Here is a 21,236-nt window from a genome sequence, read left to right as displayed (position 1 = left end):
CCAATTTTTAAAAGTCTATCTTTCATGTGGAACATCAAGATGATTATGCTTTGACTCAAAGTACAGTATAGGAAATGGAGTTGCCAAAGAACTTATATGCATGACCCATGGACATGAACAATAATGGGGAGATTGCCTGAAAGAGTGGTAAGTGCTGGGTGGAGGGGGACAAAGGGAGGAAATCAGAGCAACTGTAGTAGCATAATCAATAAAATACAATTTTTAAAAAAGCACTTCATTTTAAAAGTTATCTATTAAATGTCATTATCATGAAAGAGGTCATGCCTTCAACTTGATGTCATGTAACATTTGCAGTGTTTTGATTTTGGACATTTCTGGGAAATTATAAATGGTAATTGAGCAAACAAATATTCTTTATTTACATATTTCCTGCATTCAAATACATCTAATAAAAAGCTACCTTTTAAAAGTAAGCTATTATATAGTCTTAAATAGTCTAGTCCAAAAGCAAAATTGTTTTAGCATTCTGCTGATTCAATTTCTGTACAATATTAAATATTTTCCAGGTTAATATTAATCAAACTAATGGAATTACATGGAAAAGAACATCAAGCAAAACATGCCTATTTATCCATATTTAAACATTTTTATTAGCTAATGAAGTAATTTATACTATTTTTGGACTAAACAGTGACATCTTAAAAAAGGAATATAATGAATTAAATTTCACATATGAGTGAAATCATGTGGCATTTGTTTTTCTCTGACTGGCTTATTTCACTTAGCATAATGTTCTCCAGGTCCATCCATAATGTCACAAGAGGTAAAATTTTCTTTCTTTTTTTTTTTTTTTTTTTATGGCTGAGTAGTACCCATTGTGTTAACGTTCCATAGTTGTTTTATCCACTCATGTGCTGATCAATACTTGGGCTGCTTCCATATCTTGGTGATTGTAAATAATGCTGCAATAAACATAGGGGTGCTTATGTCCTTTTGAATTAGTGTTTTGCATTCCTTTGGATATATTCCCAGAAGTGGTATTGCTGGGTCAAAAGGCAGATCTATTTTTAATTTTCTGAGTCATCTCCATATTGCTTTCCACAGTGGCTATTCAATCTGCATTACCACCAACAGTTCACCACCTCCACATCCTTGTCAGCAAGTATTGTTTGTTGATTTATTGATGACAGCCATTCTGACAGGTGTGAGATTGTATCTCATTGTGGTTTTAGTTTGCATTTCTCTGATAATTAGTGATGTTGAGCCTCTTTTAATAAGTCTCTTGGCCATCTGTATGCTTTTTTGGAGAAATGTCTGCTCAGGTCCTTTGCCCATTAAAAAAATTTAGTTGTTTGATTTTTGGCATTGAGTTTTATAAGTTTTTTATAAATTTTGGATATTAACCCCTATCAGATTTATTGATGAATGTGTTCTTGCTTTCTGTGGGTTGTATTTTTATTTTGTTGATGATTTCCTTTAGGACTCAGATGGAGAACAGGATGACAGCTGGGGTAAAGCTAGGGAAGTGGAAGGATTGAGCAAAAAGAAAATGATTCATGGACATGGACAACAGTGTGGTGATTGCTGGGGATAAGAGAGATAAGGGGACTAAATGGTAATGGAGAAAATACAATAAAGATTAAATAAAAACAATAACAATAAAAAAATTTTAAATACATTTTTGTGAACACATTTGCTTCAATCATTGATAGACTTATTCTGCTTCTGCTTATGGTGACTATAATCATGGATGCACTTCACTGTTTGTGGAAGCTGTAGCCCAGATTCTTAATGGGATTGTGACAGTGTATGGGATGTTTATTTTGATGGTGATAAACATAGAGTTGTTCCAGTTCAGCTGAAAGGAATACCTTATCACTATGGAGAAAGTTAAAACTTTCATCATTTATATCTCAAAAAAAAAATTGAACACAATATTATAGGTATTAGTTTAAAATCAAATTGTCACTCGATGTCATGTTTTTCAAGATCATAATAAATATGGAATTCTATTCAAAGTTAATTAAAATTAATTTGAAACACTGTCTTTTAAATTACTTATACTAAAACTGATATAGACTTTATTAGTGACCAGAAACAAAAGTAGATGACAAAATCAGTTTTTAAAATAATGACCATATCAGAAATAATTTTGTCTTGAATGACAGGGTAATTAGAGATCAATGAAATTGTCCAGAACAGCAAATACTAATCATATCATATCTATCTTTCAAACATTACATAAGAAGTCATGTAACAAATTATATCACTAATCTTTAACATAAATTCAAAGATTATTGTTAAGCAAAGTTCTTTATATTTAGATAATTCAATAAAAAAAAAACATTCAAATAGCTAAATTTCAATGGATTTCTTTTGACTGTAGTTTAATTTAATAAAGTCATGCACTATAGTTCTTAATCCTGGCTTCATTTTTGAAGAGGAAAGCCAGATGGCATCTGCAGAGGGGCTTGTATACAAGCCCTACCATTCAGGTGGTCTGTGACTCAGCCTGCAAGAACTTGCAAATGAGTCTTGCGATGCCAGCAACTGCATGCGGCTCCTGGTGGCCAGGTCACAGGCTCCTGAGAACAAAGGGGTCCTAAGGGACAGTGTCTCTTTTCCCATAGTGATAACATCTGAGGTGGAATGGACCCTTGTCACTTATTACCTTGCTTTGTAGTTTTTAGATAAAATGTAGTTTAGTATTGCAGGCATAATAGTTTAATGTCTAAACTATCCGCAGAAACTATGTTGCTCCATAATTCCATAAGGAATGTATTCTTTACACATACATCCTACTGATTCTATTTTTAGTAACTTTTGTAACCCAATAAAAGGAATGGTTGGACTGCTAGTCTTCGCTGATAGCCTGAGCGAGCTATGGCCTCCTTTCATTTCTGATCACTCATTCTGCCTGCTGGAATTGCCTCTGCATCTCCGTTCCACAAACTACTGCAACACATCTTAGAATTATCTGGGAGCTTAAAAATACCAATGCTGAATTCCACTCTCAGAGATTTTAATTGGAATTATAATACCACCATATACTGATATAAATTCTAATTGATTTGAAATGTCATTGGATATTGGTATGTTTAGACTTCTCCAGTCATTCAAATGTAAAACCAAGTTTAACAATTTCTGATCTAACAGTAGAAGCAATCTCTCATTAAAAACAGTAATACTCAAAGTCGGCTATGATTTACTATGATCTAGGAAATCATAAATTCCATAACTAGGGCTTCTACCTATACTTGTTATATGGAATCTCTGCAAATGGTTGGAGTGAGGGAATTCCATCAACCTGCATTTTCAAATATTTCATAAATGGTTTTGATGTACAGTTAGTGATGAGAACCATTGTTTTAAAATATAAATTTTTATTTAATCCAAATACATTATGTATTATTTATTTTGTTAACATCATCATGCATATTTATTACTTTATATTATGTGGTATAGTTTGTAACTCTTAAATTCTACTTATATTTTGGTTTAATTTTCTTTGGACTCCAGGTCTTATCCTGAAGTTCTCTACATAATTTCCCCAGTTGAATTTATTAGTAAACATAGTCTGTGCAGAAAATGGAAGTAATTAGGCTAACAAAGTTGTTTGACCACCTATACTTAGCATGCAAATGATATAGTAGTATGCAAATCATTTAATAGTAGTGCAACCAAATGTCCTGATATAATTTATTTACAGTCCCACCAATACAAAGCAAACACATCATTCTCAGAGGTGTTTCCATGCCATTTTGAGATATGTTTTTATTAAGGTAATATAAATAGGATTTCCCAACTGTATTGATATTGTGAGCAGAAAATAAGAACCTAAGTGAAGTGAGACTACCAAAAGAATTTACAGAGAAGCAGGGAATATTTTAACTGAAATTAAGAATAAACAACTACAAAAAGGGGATGAGGAAAATTTATGGTTCATATTTAACTCTTCCAATCCTTTTTTATATTACTATTTCCTTTTTTGTTTAAATTGCTTTCATCTTCTTGATAGCACTTATCAATTTAATCCATTAAAACTGTTACCAATCCAGATTGAAAAAAACAAAACAAAAAACAAATGCACAAACTGAAGAATGGTGTGAGAAACAACAAAGGAACTTGTTTACTTTTGCTTACTGGGCTATCGAAGTTTATTACTATAAATCCTACCCTGCTCTTAACATGCAAAATGAAAAACTATAAAGAGCAGCAAGCTTTACCAATCTTTTGTTTTGCAAATATTAATTTCACACTAGTTTGATGCCATAATGGCTTTCTGACATTCTAAATTTACAGATACCATCCACATTTTGGGTAATCTAGTACAACAAATTTATTTGTGTAAGTGGAGGAAATTCAACATTTGTATGTTAACCAGTCAAATGTGTATATGGATACTATTTTTTTTTTCATGGCTTTTTATATAATGAGACCTCTTGAAATCATACTCCAGTTGCTTTAGGTTGCTACATTGAAATAACTTTTATGGCAGACTTGTCTGAGTTATCAATCATATTAGAGGCAATTCAACATAGGTCGCAAGAAAGGCAAGATGGGACATTTATCAAATAGCTGTATGGGCCAGATATCAGATGCTTCACACACAATCTCTCATACCATCAGTCATTATGCTCTGTTGGTTCTTGCTACTAAATGTATCTTAGCCTGCCCTTTTTTCTTCATAACAATACTTACACATAAGTTATTTCAAGTATAAACCATCACTTCTTCTTGGGATACTCAGATTATTTCCTAACTTCTCCTCCTGCCCAAGAAGTTTTATTTCAACATTCTGCCAGCACTAGTTCTCTTTCCAAATTGCAGACTTAATCATATTTTTTTAGTGTGTCTCTTGAAATTATAAACCATTTGACTTGAAATGAATAATATATGTTATTCCTGACCTGTATACAAGCTTCATTTCCACAAAATTTTTAAATTCTTTTCCTTTCCATTTTTCCATCCCAAATGTACCCTATGATCAAATTACTTACAACTTCTGGCATATGAATTGCATTGTATATGAAACTTCATTTATCCAGTTTTCCAGTTTGCCATTCTCTCAAAATGCCACTTGCCCTTCATAAACTCCCAACACAACATTCCCATACCTACAGTGTACCAGTCATTGCTCTAAACGTATCTTTCAGGATCCATCAAATCAAAAATTTAGTTCTCAAAAGAAGAGCACAATTGCCACATTTCTTCAATTATGTATATTCTTACATGAGCTATATCAGATAGTTGCACCAAAAGATCTTGCCATGAAATTCAACCAAAGGAAGCTCAAGCTATCTCTATAATCATATGCAAGAAAATTACTGTGATCTTTACTTTCCTCATCTGTAAAATCATTGTAATAATATCTTGAAATATATATCTGTTTTGTTTTCCTGCCCTCACTTGTATGTGACCCTCTTCCTGTTTAGTCAAAGAAACCCATTTAATCAGGCAAGATTAAAATTGATCAGGCTGACTTTAATTCTACCTCTTCTATATCTGAGGGAATTTGGAAATCATGACACACAAGAATTTTGAAATGCAAGGCTTTTACTTTGTAAGGATGTGATTTATGAAATGGATAAAATGTTTATGAACCTAAAGAAAAGTCAAACAAAATTCAGGCTTAAAATTTAGAATTTCCCACATAAATTTTAGGAGACTAGAGAGGAACAACAAGTGAGAAGGGACAGATAAAGAGGTACAGGTGGGTGGAACTCAAAAAAGGGGTCACCACCTACTGATGATATATAAGGAAAAATTACATTGAGAATGTAATAAAACATTCTGGAAGTGTGATGATCAAAATTTACCTCAGTTGCATATCTATTTATTCTTAAAAGAAGCAAGATCCTCAAGATTTTTCTTCAGTCTTGGAAAATTCTCACCCAATAAATAATAATACTAGACATTCTATTTCCATGACAATTATCAAGACCGAGTCAAATTAAGTTTGTGAATATATGCTATGAACTACAAAGTATAGGTAAATTTTTAACATGATCTTTAAGTTTTGAAGATTTCACCTCATTTTTCCACCCATACCCCATTTCCTCAATTTATTAAAACTTTAAGTAGAATGCTGATTTAATACAGTAATTCATAAAATAAAATCAAGTGTCAACATAGAACATTCTGGAAAATAAGAATTTCAAACTTGCATTATCTCTAATGCTTAGGTGGGTGGATTAGGGAGCATACTCATAAAAAGTTGTGCACTGATAAAAGTTTTCTCTTTATATACACAGTCATAGTGCTTTTGATGATCATAGTCCTCACTAATCTATATAATCTATCTTTGGCAATTTTTTATTCTCACCCTATTGATACATTCTAAAATCAACTTAGAAATGTCCATACCTCCTTCTTTTCCACTGTTTACCCTGCTATGCCTTTCCATAGCAATTCCCTCTTCATCCAGATTCCTAAGACGATATCTGAAAAGAAGACAAAGACATTTCCTTGGCTCAGGTGAAATAGAAACATAAAGCAATATAGGAATTTGACTACTATCAGATAAGAAAATCCATCTAGAGAGATAAACGACATCAAAACAAAGAAAAGCAAATGACCTAGTATGATCAAATAAAATGGATAGTTGCCATATGCTCACTTCTCTTTCCTGTCTGTGTACCTCAGGCTTACTTATTCCCAATTTCACTGCAATGTGTAATCATCTCTGCAGCTTGACAAAACTTAAAGATACTTGTACCCTCACAGAAATTTTAGTTCCAAAAATAAAAATACAATAGAAATGCATTTTCTACATGGGTGTATAGAACATTCTAATAAGTGACAAAGTTTATTTTAGTTTTGACATGATGGTTGTCAAATAGAAACCTGTCATTTATAAAACTGAGAAGTCTTTGTTGCGAATCTGTTCATAGTCCCTGTCTGGCTCTAGAGTGATGGGAACAGAAAGCAGGGCATTGTCTTCTCCTCCAGCGCATCACTCTCTATAGCTTTCCTTCATTTGTTCCCATTTTCCCTCAGGTTAGGTACAAGGAAGAGTGTGTTGAGGTGTAGGGGTGGTGGGGCAGGTTCTAGTAACTTTCAAAGACAAAATAGTACCTACTTAACTTTTTTTTCAGAATTAAAAATAGTGTATGGAAAACTTAATGATATGAATTGTTATCTGATTATTCTTCTTAAAATAATTTGAACAGGATTACTTAGTAACTAAGTGGAATATTAAACACTTAAATCCTGGCCATCAGAAGCCTAAGTAAAATAAATGTTTCAATTCTGTAATTGTTGATGTATTTCTTTTTACTTTTTAGTCTTTTGTATCCCCGTGTTCTCATGGTTTCTCCTTAAAGTATATACTAGAATAGGTCAATAATCACAAATGTAAGTGAATGTTTATTTTTCCAGAATGTTTTCATTCAAGATACTCTACAGAATGATTGGTTCTGGTTTTCTAGTCTTATTTACCACAAACCTTCACATATATCCTGTGATTCATAATTAATAACTCTAAATTATCCTAACAGATCCCAAGGTTTCCCTCTCCTGTGGCTTTAGTCATGCCTTTCCCTGGACAATCTTTCCATGGCCTGAACAACTGAAGGTACTGTAGACAGCACTTTTCAAGGGTAATTTTTTAAGCTTCTTTTTCTCTACTACAATTTTCCTACTTTAGGCCTTTATCAACTCTTGCTTGGTCCTATTTACTGATTCTGATTATAGCATGGTATTACACAGAACTATCATTGTTGCCATTGCCTAGACGTTTTATCAATATAACAAATTTTACTATGTAACTTCCTTGATTAAAATGTTCCACCTACAACCGAAAAGTTGCAGAATGCTTATAATGGTATGAAGTCATTCATAATCCTAGCCAACATGTAATGTGCAGTCTCATGTTCTAAAATGCCCTGACTGAAAATCTCCTACTGTATTTAATCTTGAGTCACTTATTATTTTACTTTACATATCTTGCTGTTGTTATCTCTTCTCTCCCTAGTGCCTGCAGTCTCTATTTCTGAAACTGGAGAATGTTCTATTAACTTTTCAAAATACAAACCTGTGGCAAGCAGAATTCTAAGATGGTCTCTGAGATTTCTGTCCCCAATCTACATATCCTGTAAAATCCATAGGATTGTCAATATGATGGATTTTATTCCCATGATTAGGTTTTGTGATATGGTATAGTTATCATTAATAAAGGGAATTTAACTTTAGTGGTCAGGATCTAATTAAATGAAGCCTTAAAAGAGACTAGACTTTTCTCAAAAATAAGGGACTCAAAGCATGAGAGGAATTCAACATAAGAGAGATTCACCTTTGCTAACATTGAAATTGGAGGGACAAAAATGGTGAGGAATATGAGTGACCTCTAAATGCTAAGAGTGGTGCCTGGACAACAGTCCTACAACTTCAAGGAACTGAGTTTTACCAAACCACATAAGTCTAAGAATCCCAAACTCCAGATATGGACAAAGCCTGTCAAATACCTTTATTTTAGTATTGTGGGGCCCTGAACAGAGAACTAGTTCAGTTGTGACTCAATTTCTGATCTGGAGATATTGTGAGATAATAAATGAAATTTTTTTAAAACCACAACATTTATGATAATTTTTATATAGCAGTAGAAAGCTCATAAAAATTCAATATCATTTCCCAAGAGATCTTTTCTCCATACTAGACTGGATTAAATGTCTCTCCTTTGCTTTTCTTCCAATTAACAATTTCATTATCATAGAGTGATGTAACTGCTGTACCTCACACATTCAAAGAAATGGACTGTAACTATAAGAGTCTTTGAATGAGACATTAAACAATTAACTTGAATTAAATAATTCCACAAAGAAACAGAGGATTACAGATGCTCTATATGTTCTATATGCATACATGAATATATGCATACAGAAAAAAAGAAACTATTTTCTGCCTTTTTTTAAGGAAAAGGTTTACTACTAATAGCAATGATTCTACTAACACCCAAGTGCTGGTTTCTAATATCATTCTCCAATCAAAGATATTATAGTTCATAAAGGAAATGGCTGATTCTAAAACTGGGACAATCAATATACAAGAGGATCTTAAAGCACCTTATGTTGCCAAAATTAAGGCACTAAAAACCAAACAAAAAAAAAAAAAGAGTTGTTCCCTCAGTTTCTCCCTTCACTCACCTCCATTCAGCCCTGCCCCCACCCCTCCCTAAACCAATCCCTAATTTGTTGAAAATTGACATTTTAATAAAACTGTTAGTTTCAAATTTACTTGGAACCAGTCAACATAAGATATATATATTTAAAATATTTTTAGGATATAATATACATATTTTAGAAGTCATCATGATTTCTAATTTAAAAATCTCAAGACAATATTCTATAGGGTGTTCTTTTAATACAAAACTTGTTCATGAATGTTAAAATTATGCTAATAAAATATTTCTCAAATGTTTCTAAAAAAAAAAAAAAAAAAAAAAAAAAAAAAAAAAAAAACCAAACAGATTAAAAACAAATGAGATAAAATAAAAGAAACAATGATGAGTTAAGTCAAATGGACACTAGAGTCTACTGAAAGAGTCCCCAGTGTACTAAACTGAACCAGTTTGAGCAAAAAAGAAAAGAAAAAAAACATTGGGTTATGCTGAAAGTATAAAAGAAAAATCAGTGATACATACTGATATAAATTATCGATTGAATAAATAAATGGAATTAGATCAAGTTCTAGGCAGAAAAATTACAAATGCTCCACAATCAGGGAGGAAGAGTATAACCCTTGACTCCTTCAGTGGGGTGACTTCCTTCCAAAGAATCTTGTAAGAAAAAGGTTTAATAGAAAGAGTGACTTTGTAGTGGAGAACCTTACAAATTTTACTTAAGCCAGCTGAGCATAGTCAACATCAACAATAACAAGTTATGTTGATAATATGTACTCTTGGTATGATGTGACAAAATTGACACCTGACACCTGTAGTCATTTTCCCAAAAAGCACATAGTCCCAATCTTATCAGGAGGAAAGAAACAGATAATTCCCCATTGATGTCCATTCTACGAAATATCTGACCAGTCTTCCTCAAAATTGTTAAGGCCATCAAACAGAAACTGTCACATCTAAGAGGAGCATATTTGACTATGTAATATGATGGGCTGGAGTATATCCTGGGAGAGAATATAAACATTAGGCAAAACTGAGAAAATGTGAATAAAGTGTGGATTTAGTTAATAAGCATGTATCAATTTGATTCATTGTGATAGGTTTCCCACACTAGTGTTAGACGTTCATAAAGGGAATATGGATGAGGGATTAGAGTAATTCACTATCTTTGCAATTTTTCTTTAAGTACTAACCCATTCTAAAATTGCAAAAATTATTTATAAAATTGTAAAATAATTATTATGGTATGTGGAAGGGTGAGAAGATCAGAGTAGATAGCATGTAACTGTCTTCAATTGCACAGGAAGATATTGTACATAACTAGAAAAAATTTTTCAGCAGATTAGACTGCCTGTAGATTCCTGAATGCTCACAAGCTGTGGTTTCCAGGTGACAATGTGGGTACAGTTTTGTGCCAGTATTTTCAAAGAAGCTTTTGCCAGTATTTCATTGATAGGTACTTAAATTTAGTTTAAAAATATTTGGAGCATATATTTTTACTTTTAGTATATGTTTTACAAATAACAGGAGAATAGACTGTCTGCTTTCTGTTGACAGAAACCACTGATTGAAATGCTGATAAAGCACAGTTTAGCACTTGCAATCTGTAAGTTACATGAGATAATTCAAATGCAAGAAATACAGAACTTAAAATGAACTTTTTTCTTTAGTTTATATTAGAATCTACCTATATATGTATAGCTAGTTTTATTAAAATGTATATAAAATTTACATATTAAGAAAAAATAAATCTTGTTTAAACAGTTCATTAAATTTAGAATATATATGTGATAAAGACAAATGCTGGAAATACAGTGATCCATTCAATGTTGTGACAATTAAATAATAATTATTAATAATTATTTGTGGAAGGAAGCATCCTATAAGCTGAAACACAGCTTGTTTTAAGTTGTAACACTTCTAAAACAATAAAATTTGTTCCAACTTTCACCTTTCGGTATATCTAATACTATCTGTTCTCCTGTGATTATTCTCAGAAGACCAGTCAGTTTCATCTACAATTTGTCTACTGTATATAAACTCTAAGATGCTGAGTGCTATGATAAACTAAATTGAAACTCAGCTGTAACAGAAGTCATATATATATATATATATTTTTTTACTTCAAAACACCCTACATATTGAATTATGAAATAAAGAGAATTTTGTTTCTGTCCTTGAAAGCATGGATAAATTAATATATACTATCACTGAAACTGGTAATGAACATGTATTGTCAATAATGGTAAATGTACATTTACAATTCTATAGAAAGGAGCAGATCCTATACCACAAAAATAATTTTCTTCTTAGTCCACAAAGGTTACATGTTCTTTTGTAATATTGTCTGTGGTGGCACTGCCATCAACTCTACCTTTCACATTTGACATGTTGGAGGTTGTTTTAGATTCCTCTCTCGCCCCACATTCCAGATTTTGTTGGTCACTAAGTTCAGATGGTTATATTTCTTAGAAGTTAAAAATCAGAAATAAAACATAGAATGGCACTGCCTGGCATTTTGATGGGATTATGTCAGGGAATAGGAATATTTTAATCTTGTTTTGGAAGAACCACCATCCAGCCCCCATATATCCTGGATGGAGATAGACAAAGAATAATGGAAGCTGGAATAAAAAGTAATCTTTCATTGTATTATTATTATTTTTTTGTACCACAGATGCCACTATATAACTCTGGTGAGCATGGACTTAGCACAAAAGCTACACTATGAGCAATATAATTCTTACTGTTCTATTTCACTTGGGAACACAATCTTAAGGCTAATACATTTTGTTTGCAGTTATGCTCCCACATACCTCTGATCCCTCAGAGTTGTCAACTTCTAAGCACCTAGAACAGCTACAGAATCTAGATGATGCCCACAGACCCACAAAAGTACCACGGAGCTCCAAGAATTTACATCCAGAAGAGGTTGACAAGGAAGGTAATATTCAGGTGAGAATCACCCCACTGTGCCAGAAGCTGGCAAATGAATCACTGTGAATAGAAAGTTATAAACTCCATGACCTCTGTACCTGTTCTCTCTATCCTTATCATCACTATGAGAATCCACAGAAACATCTTATTACCTCTAAATCTGGTTAAACAAAATCACAAATTTGTATTCTTTATCATAAACCTCTTCATCTACAAAGATGTTCCATATGTGGACAACAAATCTACATTGAAGAAATTGCTGTTGCCTCATCTCTTGATACACTATCTCTTGCTCAGGAATCTAAAACACTAAAATTCATATCAGATAGTCTAACAGTTGTGAAAGCCTAACCCCAAACTTGGAAATAAAAAGGCAAGGCCCTTGCCATGTAGCTCAGCTTGTTAGAGGATTATCCCTAAAATTTCAAGGTTGTGCGTTTGATACCACAAGAATCAATCAATGAATGCATAAGTAAGAGGAACAACAAATTGATGTTTTTCTCTCTCTTCCTCTCTCTCTCTGAATTCAGCAATTAAAATACATAAATAAAAATAAAATAAATAAAATTTTAAAAGGCAAGTATTGTTTTACATCAGGCAATTTCTGAGACCCTCTAGTGCCACTCAGTGAATGAGTTTTTGAATTGGAGGAGCTGGCCTCTCTCTTTGACCATACTCCTAATTAAATTTTAGGTCACACTGCTGAAAAATAACCTCAACAAAGTTTTATACACTGGAGAGGCTTTTGTTCAACAGCTAAGATTATCCCATTCTATACCCAATAATTATCTCTGCACAAAGACTATTGGTTTTGCATGTGGCTTTCCTGACTCTTCCTGTGTCAATTTACCTTGGTGGTTTAAATCTGGATGAACTCTTTTCTCATTAATTCTTAAATTTCATAAATTTTTAAATTCCTATCATCTTAAATTGACACATTATTTTATGGTGCCCAATAATGGCCATAAAATTATTAATAAATGAGAATAAGCATGTAAAACCACCAAATATTTGCCTTCAATACAGAATGGAGTGTTAACTAGACAGACAATACAGCAAGAGCAATAGCTGATGTTAAAATTTTATTAGTTCAGTGTTTCATTTATTAAATTTGAAGTATATACAAAGTAAAACATTAACCAAAGTAAATATCATCAAATTGGAGAGTTGTAGGATGTATTTGATCTTCTTATCAGAGTAACTTAGGGATCACATATATAAATAAAGATGTATAGATATAACACTGTATGTTCTGATGTAATAGGCCTAATATTAAGTATTCACAACAATATTATTCAAATGCTTCTAGGTGGTTATAATACATAGCCAAAGTTGGGAATCACTGGCATAGATAAAAGAAGCACAGATATAATGAAAGAGTCAGTGTTCAGACAAAGGGAATGAAAATTAGGAGAGAATAGAAACCTTGATGATGAGGAAAGAGTAGGCAAAACCTCATATATTGTAAAAAATACAAGGAAGAAAACTGCCCATTGAATGTTTTAATATAAAATAATATTTTGCAATAAAATTATATAATCTTGGAAATATCATTTGCAACATCAACAGTGAAAGAATAAGTAAATGGCAAAGAAGTATGACTCCATTTCTGGCAATCTAGTAAATCAGAGAACTTGAAAAAAGGAAACAGCTTGATATAAAGCACCTCAAATGCTCTTTAAAACACAAGATGTACCAGAATTGAGTGGCAAGAGAGTTAGAGAAAACCTCAAAAGTCAAAACCAAAATGGATGAATCCTAAAGTTGGCCCTTGACCCAGGGAAATATACTGCATCATTTCTTAGAGCTCAGGTTGTTACAGGCTTGATGCAGAGAAGAAAGCCAACCCTTGAAGGCCTGCCGACGTGGAAATATCAATATGAATCTGGAATCACTATAAAGCAAGATCCATCATGAGTGCTCTAAAGAAGGAAAAACAAATAAACTACCATACTAAGGAAGATGTTAAGGAAATGTTTGTGTCCTATTCTTAGACCTGAATGGAAAGGAAAACTAATTTATGGAAGAAAAAATGATTAACTTGAAAAGCCACTGGGTTTGGATTTTATTTTTTGAAGTGAAATTTGCATAAAATAAAATAAACCATTTGAAAATGTACAATTCAGTGGTATTTAAAACATTCACAATGTTGTACAAACACCTTCTATATCAAGTTCCAAAACATTTTTAATACACCAAAAGAAATCCCTATATCATTGAAGTCATAGTTTTCCCCTTACTCTATTCCCTAGCAAACACCAACCTGCTTTTATGCATTTACCCATTCTAGATATTTAATATAAATGAAATCTCACAATATGTGACCTTTTATGTCTGTCTCTCACAGTTAGCAGGTTTTCACATTCATCCACATAGCATGTATGGTTACTTCTTTCTATGACAGGATTATTTTGTGGTTATGTATATATAACATTTTGTTTTCCCATTCATCCACTGTTGGAAATGTAGATTGTTTCCACCTCATGGTTACTGTGAATAATGCTTCTATGAATATTCACACATGTGCAATGTTTGTTTGATTATGTATGAGTTCAACCCTGTACTTTGTTAAATTGTATACTTGTGCTCAGATTATGTGTGTTCAGTTCTTTTGTGCAATTGTGGGATCATATGATAATTCTATGTCTAAATTTTTGGAGGAACCACCAGACTATTTTCCACAGTGGCTGTGTGGTTTTATATTTCCACCAGCAATATGTGGGGATTGCAGTTTGTCCATGTCCTGTCAACACTCATTATTTTCCACATTTTTTATTATTGCCATCTAAGTGGGTGTGAAGTGGTATTCCCTGGTAGTTTTCATTTTCATTTCTCTAATGACTAAGGGTGATGAACATATTTTCATGTACTTATTGATTGTTTGTATATCTTATTTGGAGAAATATCTATTGACGTCCTTTATCCATTTTTAAGAGGGTTTTAATGACTTTTATTTTTTTGTTCTTATAGAGTTATTTTTACATTCTGGATATGCCTTATTGTATGTATATAAAGGTGATATCATAAACCTTATATAATTTACAAATACTTCCTTATTCTTTAGGTTGCTATTTTATTTTATTGATAATCTCCTTTAATGCACAAAAGTGTTAATTTTGATGGTTTACTTCTTCTTTTTTATATATTTTTTATTTATTTTTATTTTTTGGATTTTCAATTACAGTTGTCCCATTTTTACCCCTTTTCTTTCCTCCACCCAGCCAACTCCTTCTCCCACAATTATATCCCTCCCCGTTGTCCATGTCCATGAGTCATTTCTTTATTATCAACATTTTAACCAATTTTTCTATTTTTTCTTTTGCTACTAATGCTTTGATATCATAGCTAAGAAGTTTTGCCAAATTCAAATTTCTTATTTTCTCCCAAGATTTTATAGTGTCCGTTTTATATTTAGTTCATTGATACATTTTTGAGTTATTTTTACATATGTGTGATATTGGGTTCCAATTTCATTCATTTGCATATGGATATCCAGTTGTATCCACATGATATATTTAGGAGACTATTATTTCTCAATTGAATTATCTTGCACTCTTTTTGAAAACAGAGATCTGAGTTTATTTATGAACCCTCAATTATATTCCATTGAATTATATGTCCATCCTTATGACAGTACCCCACTCTGGATTACTGCAGTTTTATATAAGTTTTGAAATCTAGAAACATGGCTCCTCCAAATTGTTCTTTTTCAAGATTTTTTCAAAATTGTTTTGGCTAGTCTGAGTTTCTTGAATTTCTATATTGTATATTTATAAATGTAATATCATGAAGTTATACAAAGAAATTAATTATTGACACTCAAAATGTAAATTATTATCACAATGATTATGTGGAGCAAAAGTCAGAGAGAAAGGATTTCACAAATTATTCTGACTCACAAAATTGTTATACAAAAATAATTAACATGCCTTCTCAAACTAAATGAGATATACAAGCGTACAATTTATGACAAATTTGTTTATTGTACAGATGTACAGATTACTTCAACATTGGAAAATATATTGATATACTTTCATGCATTATTTGAAAAAAAACAAGTAAAACTAATAAAAAACGTTCAATTGATGCAAAAGTGTTTTAAAAAGTTCAAACTTCATATCTCATCAATTCTTAATCAGATAAAGAAAAAAATCTTTAAAAATTATGCCAATCATTAAATGTGATTTTTAAAAACTAAAAACATTAACACTAAAATCAGGAATAAGACAAAGGTGTTTTCATTTCCTACATTTTATGAGACATCTTATTTATCAAATGAGAAGAAAAAAATTATTTATAATAAATATCTTTATACAAAGATGATACAATTATTTCTGTAGAAACATAGTAACACATTTAGGAAAAACACTAGAATTAATACAAAGGTCTGTCAAGACTGTCACATTAATCTATGATATAAGCTACAAAACCACATTACTCTAATATATAATATAAGGTACAAATATTTAAGACATTAGAGTTTAAAAAAGTATATGACACTATGAAAATTTGAAATATATTTATCTAACAAAACATAATAGCCTTTTATAGAAAAAATTATAAAATTTAAAAAATATATAAATGGCTTTAGTAAAAATATTGATTTTATTAAAGTCAAGGGCTAGAAAGACATTAAGAGATTTAAAAAATCTTAACAAGCTAACTATATATATGAAAAAACAGTTGGATAAAAATATCCTCACACTCTTAATAAGTAGAACAAAGAATGAACATAGTCATAACATATCAAGAGTTTATGACCATAGTTCATAAGAAAGTAAAATATTGAGGGACTGACATATAAATCATCAAAACAGAATAGAGGCCAAACACAGATTCATATATGAGATCTGACTGGAAAAAATCCAACTATTGTTAATATAAAGAGAACAGTTTGTGCAACATCAATGTAACCTGGCAGCCAAGGAGTGTAGACTGGAATGCGCATGTGTGAACAATGATGACTTCACTGTACTAGTCAGTGGGGGCAGTAGATGCTATTGACTGAGCATGTGAACTGTGTGTCTATCATATTCAAAATAACTGAGCGAGTAGAGCAACACATCTACATCTGATTTTGCATTTAGCGTCAACATTGCTCTGTAGAAACTGTTAGAATGATTCAGAAGGCTGCAGCTATGGGCAGCTGGTGTTTGGCAACTTCATCATGACAATATGCCTTCTCATGCATCACACCTTGCCCAGAGGTTTTGGTGAAACATCAAATCACCCAGGTGACTCAGCCTCCCTACAGCCTAGATTTTGTGTCCTGTGATGTCTAGCTTTTCCCAAAACTAAAATCACCTTTGAAAGGGAAGAAATTTCAGACCTTCAACAAGATTCAGAAAAATATGATGGGGCAGCTGATGGTGATTGGGAGAACTTTGTGAGGTCTCTCAGTGCCTACTTTGAAGTGGACTGAGGTGTCATGGTCCTATCTAAAATGTTTCTTGTATCTTGCATCTTGTTCAATAAATGTCTCTATTTTTCATAGTAAATTGCTTGATACTTTCTGGACAGACCTTATATATGCAAAACTTTTCTATGACATTGGTGTTGATGAAGATTAGTGTTGTAAGAATGACGTAATCCATAAAGGGTGCTAATGTAATTAATAATTTTTAATGGGAAAATTACAAAAAATATTTATTTTCTTAAACCATACCAATATGATGATATTAGTTGGTGGGACCTTTGAGAGGTAACTAGGTCATGAGAGTGGAACCCTCATGAAGAGGTTAGTGCCCTCTTAAAAAGAGTACATAGAGAATTAAGTATATAGCTTAATTCTCTATGTACTCTTTGCCATGTGAGGACACAATGGGAAGTCTGTCATCTGCATGCCAGGAAGTTGGTTCTCACCAGGCAGAAGACCTGTCATCACTTTGATCTTTAACTTTCCAGCCTAAAAAACTGTGAGAAATAAATTTGTATTGTTAAGCCACCTTGTATATTATAATTTTTATAGCAGCCTGAACTATGACGAATATTTTAATAAACTTTGTAAAATGTTGCTTTAATTAAAGACCATGAGATCTAAATGCAGTTTTTATTAAGCTAACTGAAGACAGAATATAAGTGCCAGATATATGAAATAACATTTTTTAAGTTCTTGGTGTAGGAAAATGATAAACATAGAAAACAGTAAATTTTTAGATTTAAAAAATGCTAATGTGAAAGGATTTGAGGGCTAGTTTAATCTATAGGTAAATTCAACTCCCTGATTCACTAATCTAGACAAGAAGAGTCAGTATAAACTCTTGGGTAACAATCTAAATATTCTCACCTTCCAGTCTAGCACACTGTCCACAAACTCATCTGCATATATTAAAATTAATACATCAAAATGTATATTACTTACCTTGTATGCTAAAAGAATAATATCCTCTCCTCCACCCCAAAAATGTCCAGTAAACAGTTTTTATGGCAAAAGAGACTTTGCAGGTATGACTAAATTAAAAGTTCTGAGATGATGAGATTGTCCTGAATAATCTAGATGTGCCCAACATAATCAAAATGACAGAAGAAAGGAAGAGAGTCAGAAAAGACTAATGAGGAAATTATAATATAAGTAGGAATGATATAACTACAGGTTTTGAAGATAGGGAAAAAGGCCATGAGCCAAGAAATGGAGGTAGCCTCTAGATGCTAAAAAATGCAAGAAAACAAAAACAAACACAGAAACGAAAACCTAGAGATCCCAGAAGAAATATAGTCATGTGACCATGAATTTAACCTGAAGAAATGTAAGAATATAAGTTTGTGTTTTAAGCCACTAAGTTTGTGGTAATTTGTTATAACAATAGAAATGTTAGTATAATAGAAAGTATCAGATGAATTGGTGAATTTCACAGAATTTAAGAACTAGGTACTGATAGAATTGTTAAGGGGATTTAATATAATGTTATGGCAAAAGGGAGAAAATAATTGAGTATGATAATTTGAGTGAGTCTGTTATGATCATTTAGAATAATGTAGTGTTGAAAAATATTCAGAGAACCAAGAGATGTAACAACAGCATGGAGCATATTAAAAATGGACAATAGTGCGGTGTTTGTGGGGAGAGTGGATGGGGGAGGTAGAAGAGAGTCGTCGTCGGCGGCGGCAGCCGTCTGTCTCCAGAGACGATGGTGTAGCTTCTTAAGAGTCTATCTGCACCGCCGAGAATAGCTGTGCAGTCCGACTCGGGAGTGACACGGTATCTGTCTCCTCCCGTGTTGAATCGACATCTTGCGATGACGCTGGAGTGTCCTCCCCAGTGAAGCTGAAGCTACAGAGCCTGGGCAGGGTGATATGGAGGGTCTGCTGTTGCCCATGCAGCAGACACCCCCTCTCTTCGCAGCTGAAGGGCCCAAGGGAAAGACGGAGTCAATACAGCTTGGGTTCAGGTGCGCCGCAGGAGTTGCCGGTGTTGACTACAACGTCAAACCGCCTTAGGGACTCCGGCTCCAGATTTTCTGTCGGGGTTTACTCCCTTAGCCTTACCTGAAGAGGTATGCCGCAAGGCAGCGGAGGTTTTTTGGAGTCAGAGTTTTCCTTCTCTGATGTGCCCTGACTGGAAGATTGAACCAGCGACACTTAGCTCGCAGGCCGACTCTCAATCCACTGAGCCAAACCAGCCAGGGTAGAAGAGAGTATAAGGGGGATAAATGGCAATGGAAAAAATACAATTAAAAAAGTAAACAAACAAACAAAAGAATATAGATCCTGTTATAGAATTTCAGATACTTGAAATTAAGCTAAGATTAAAAGAAACCACATAGGACATCGAATGGTGAAAAAATAAAATTGTGTGTGCATGTATATATGTAATTGCCTTACACCTTTTATTGAAATATCATTTCACAGTTTGTATGTTAATACAGTTTGGCATAGCAAACATAAAAAATATAAAGAAAATGGCTTTTGGAGCTGTGTGGTTCCTAGTTTTAACTTTGTAGATGAGGAACCTTGAGATTTCCTGGTATATTTCCTAAAAATATTTCTACCACTTGCTGTGAAAAGTGTTTGTTGTATAACCTAACCCCAGTTTCTATAAATGCAAGTAATTTCAATTGATAATTCCTTATGAACAGCAGTGTTCTGATAAAAATCAAATTTTTGAGAGCATAATGATTGCTAAAGCTTTTTTAAAAAAACTGGAAGTTATGCATTGATATTAAGAAAATTTAATTAATGAGACGAATAATTTTGAGTCTAAGTCCTCTTCAGATTTTATGATAGTTAAAGTGAGGTAACATAGGCAAAATATGAGGGGGTACCAAAAAAACCTAGAATTTATTTATAAAAAATTGTGTATTTATTCTTACATGTTTAAACTTCAGTCACCTTCAAAGTACTATGCATTTCAAGCAATATACCTTTGAGACATTTTTTTCACTGCTCAAAGCAGTTTCTGAATGCATTGATTTTGAAGTCTTTTAGTGCTTCTGCTGTTTTTGTTTTTGTTTTTGTTTGTTTCACCTCTTTCACATCAGCAACACATTACTCATTGAGGGCTTGTTTCATCTGGGGAAACAAAAAAATTCCCTCAGGGCAAGATCAGGTGAATAATGATGGTGGGGCATGAGGCGCATGCTGTTTTTGGTCAAAAAGTGATGAATACTCAGCACAGTGTGGGCAGGTGTTCTTGTAAATTACCCATCAGGAAACGGGCAAATGCATTGAGTCTTCAGTGAAATTCACTGAAGCCAAACGCAGCCTCTCACAACAATGCCAGCTGGCACACTGGTGCAGATGGGTTCCTAGAACACTCACCTAGCCAGGGAAGCCTGTACTACAAGGATCTACATCCAGAAGGTAATTCCATCTTTTGTGGGGTTCCCCCATGTATCTTAGAAATGCTATGAAGATGTAAGTATAATTATTTTTAATTTTATTATCTTTGTTTACTTTTTATTTTCTTTTTATCTGTATTTTATTATTTGTGCTATTATAGTTGTGCCCACTATTTCCCCATTTGCCATCAGAAAAATGCAAGTTAACATCACAATGATATATCACCTCACACCTGTCAGAACCATTGGCAAGGATGTGGAGAAAAGGGAACCCTTCTGCCATGTTGGTGGGAATGCAGACTGGTACAGCCATGGTGGAAAACAGTATGGAGTTTCCTCAGAAAGTTAAAAATGGAACTCTCTTTTGAGCCAGCAATTTTACTTCTAGGAATATATCCTAAGAATTCCAAAACACCAATACAAAAGAACCTCTGCACCCCTAT

The sequence above is a fragment of the Furipterus horrens genome, unplaced genomic scaffold, assembly GCF_987537825.1.
Source record: "Furipterus horrens unplaced genomic scaffold, mFurHor1.1.pri manual_scaffold_6, whole genome shotgun sequence".
Classification (NCBI taxonomy): Eukaryota; Metazoa; Chordata; class Mammalia; order Chiroptera; family Furipteridae; genus Furipterus; species Furipterus horrens.
The sequence above is the reverse complement of the archived record's forward strand: the minus strand, read 5'-3'. Positions refer to the sequence as shown.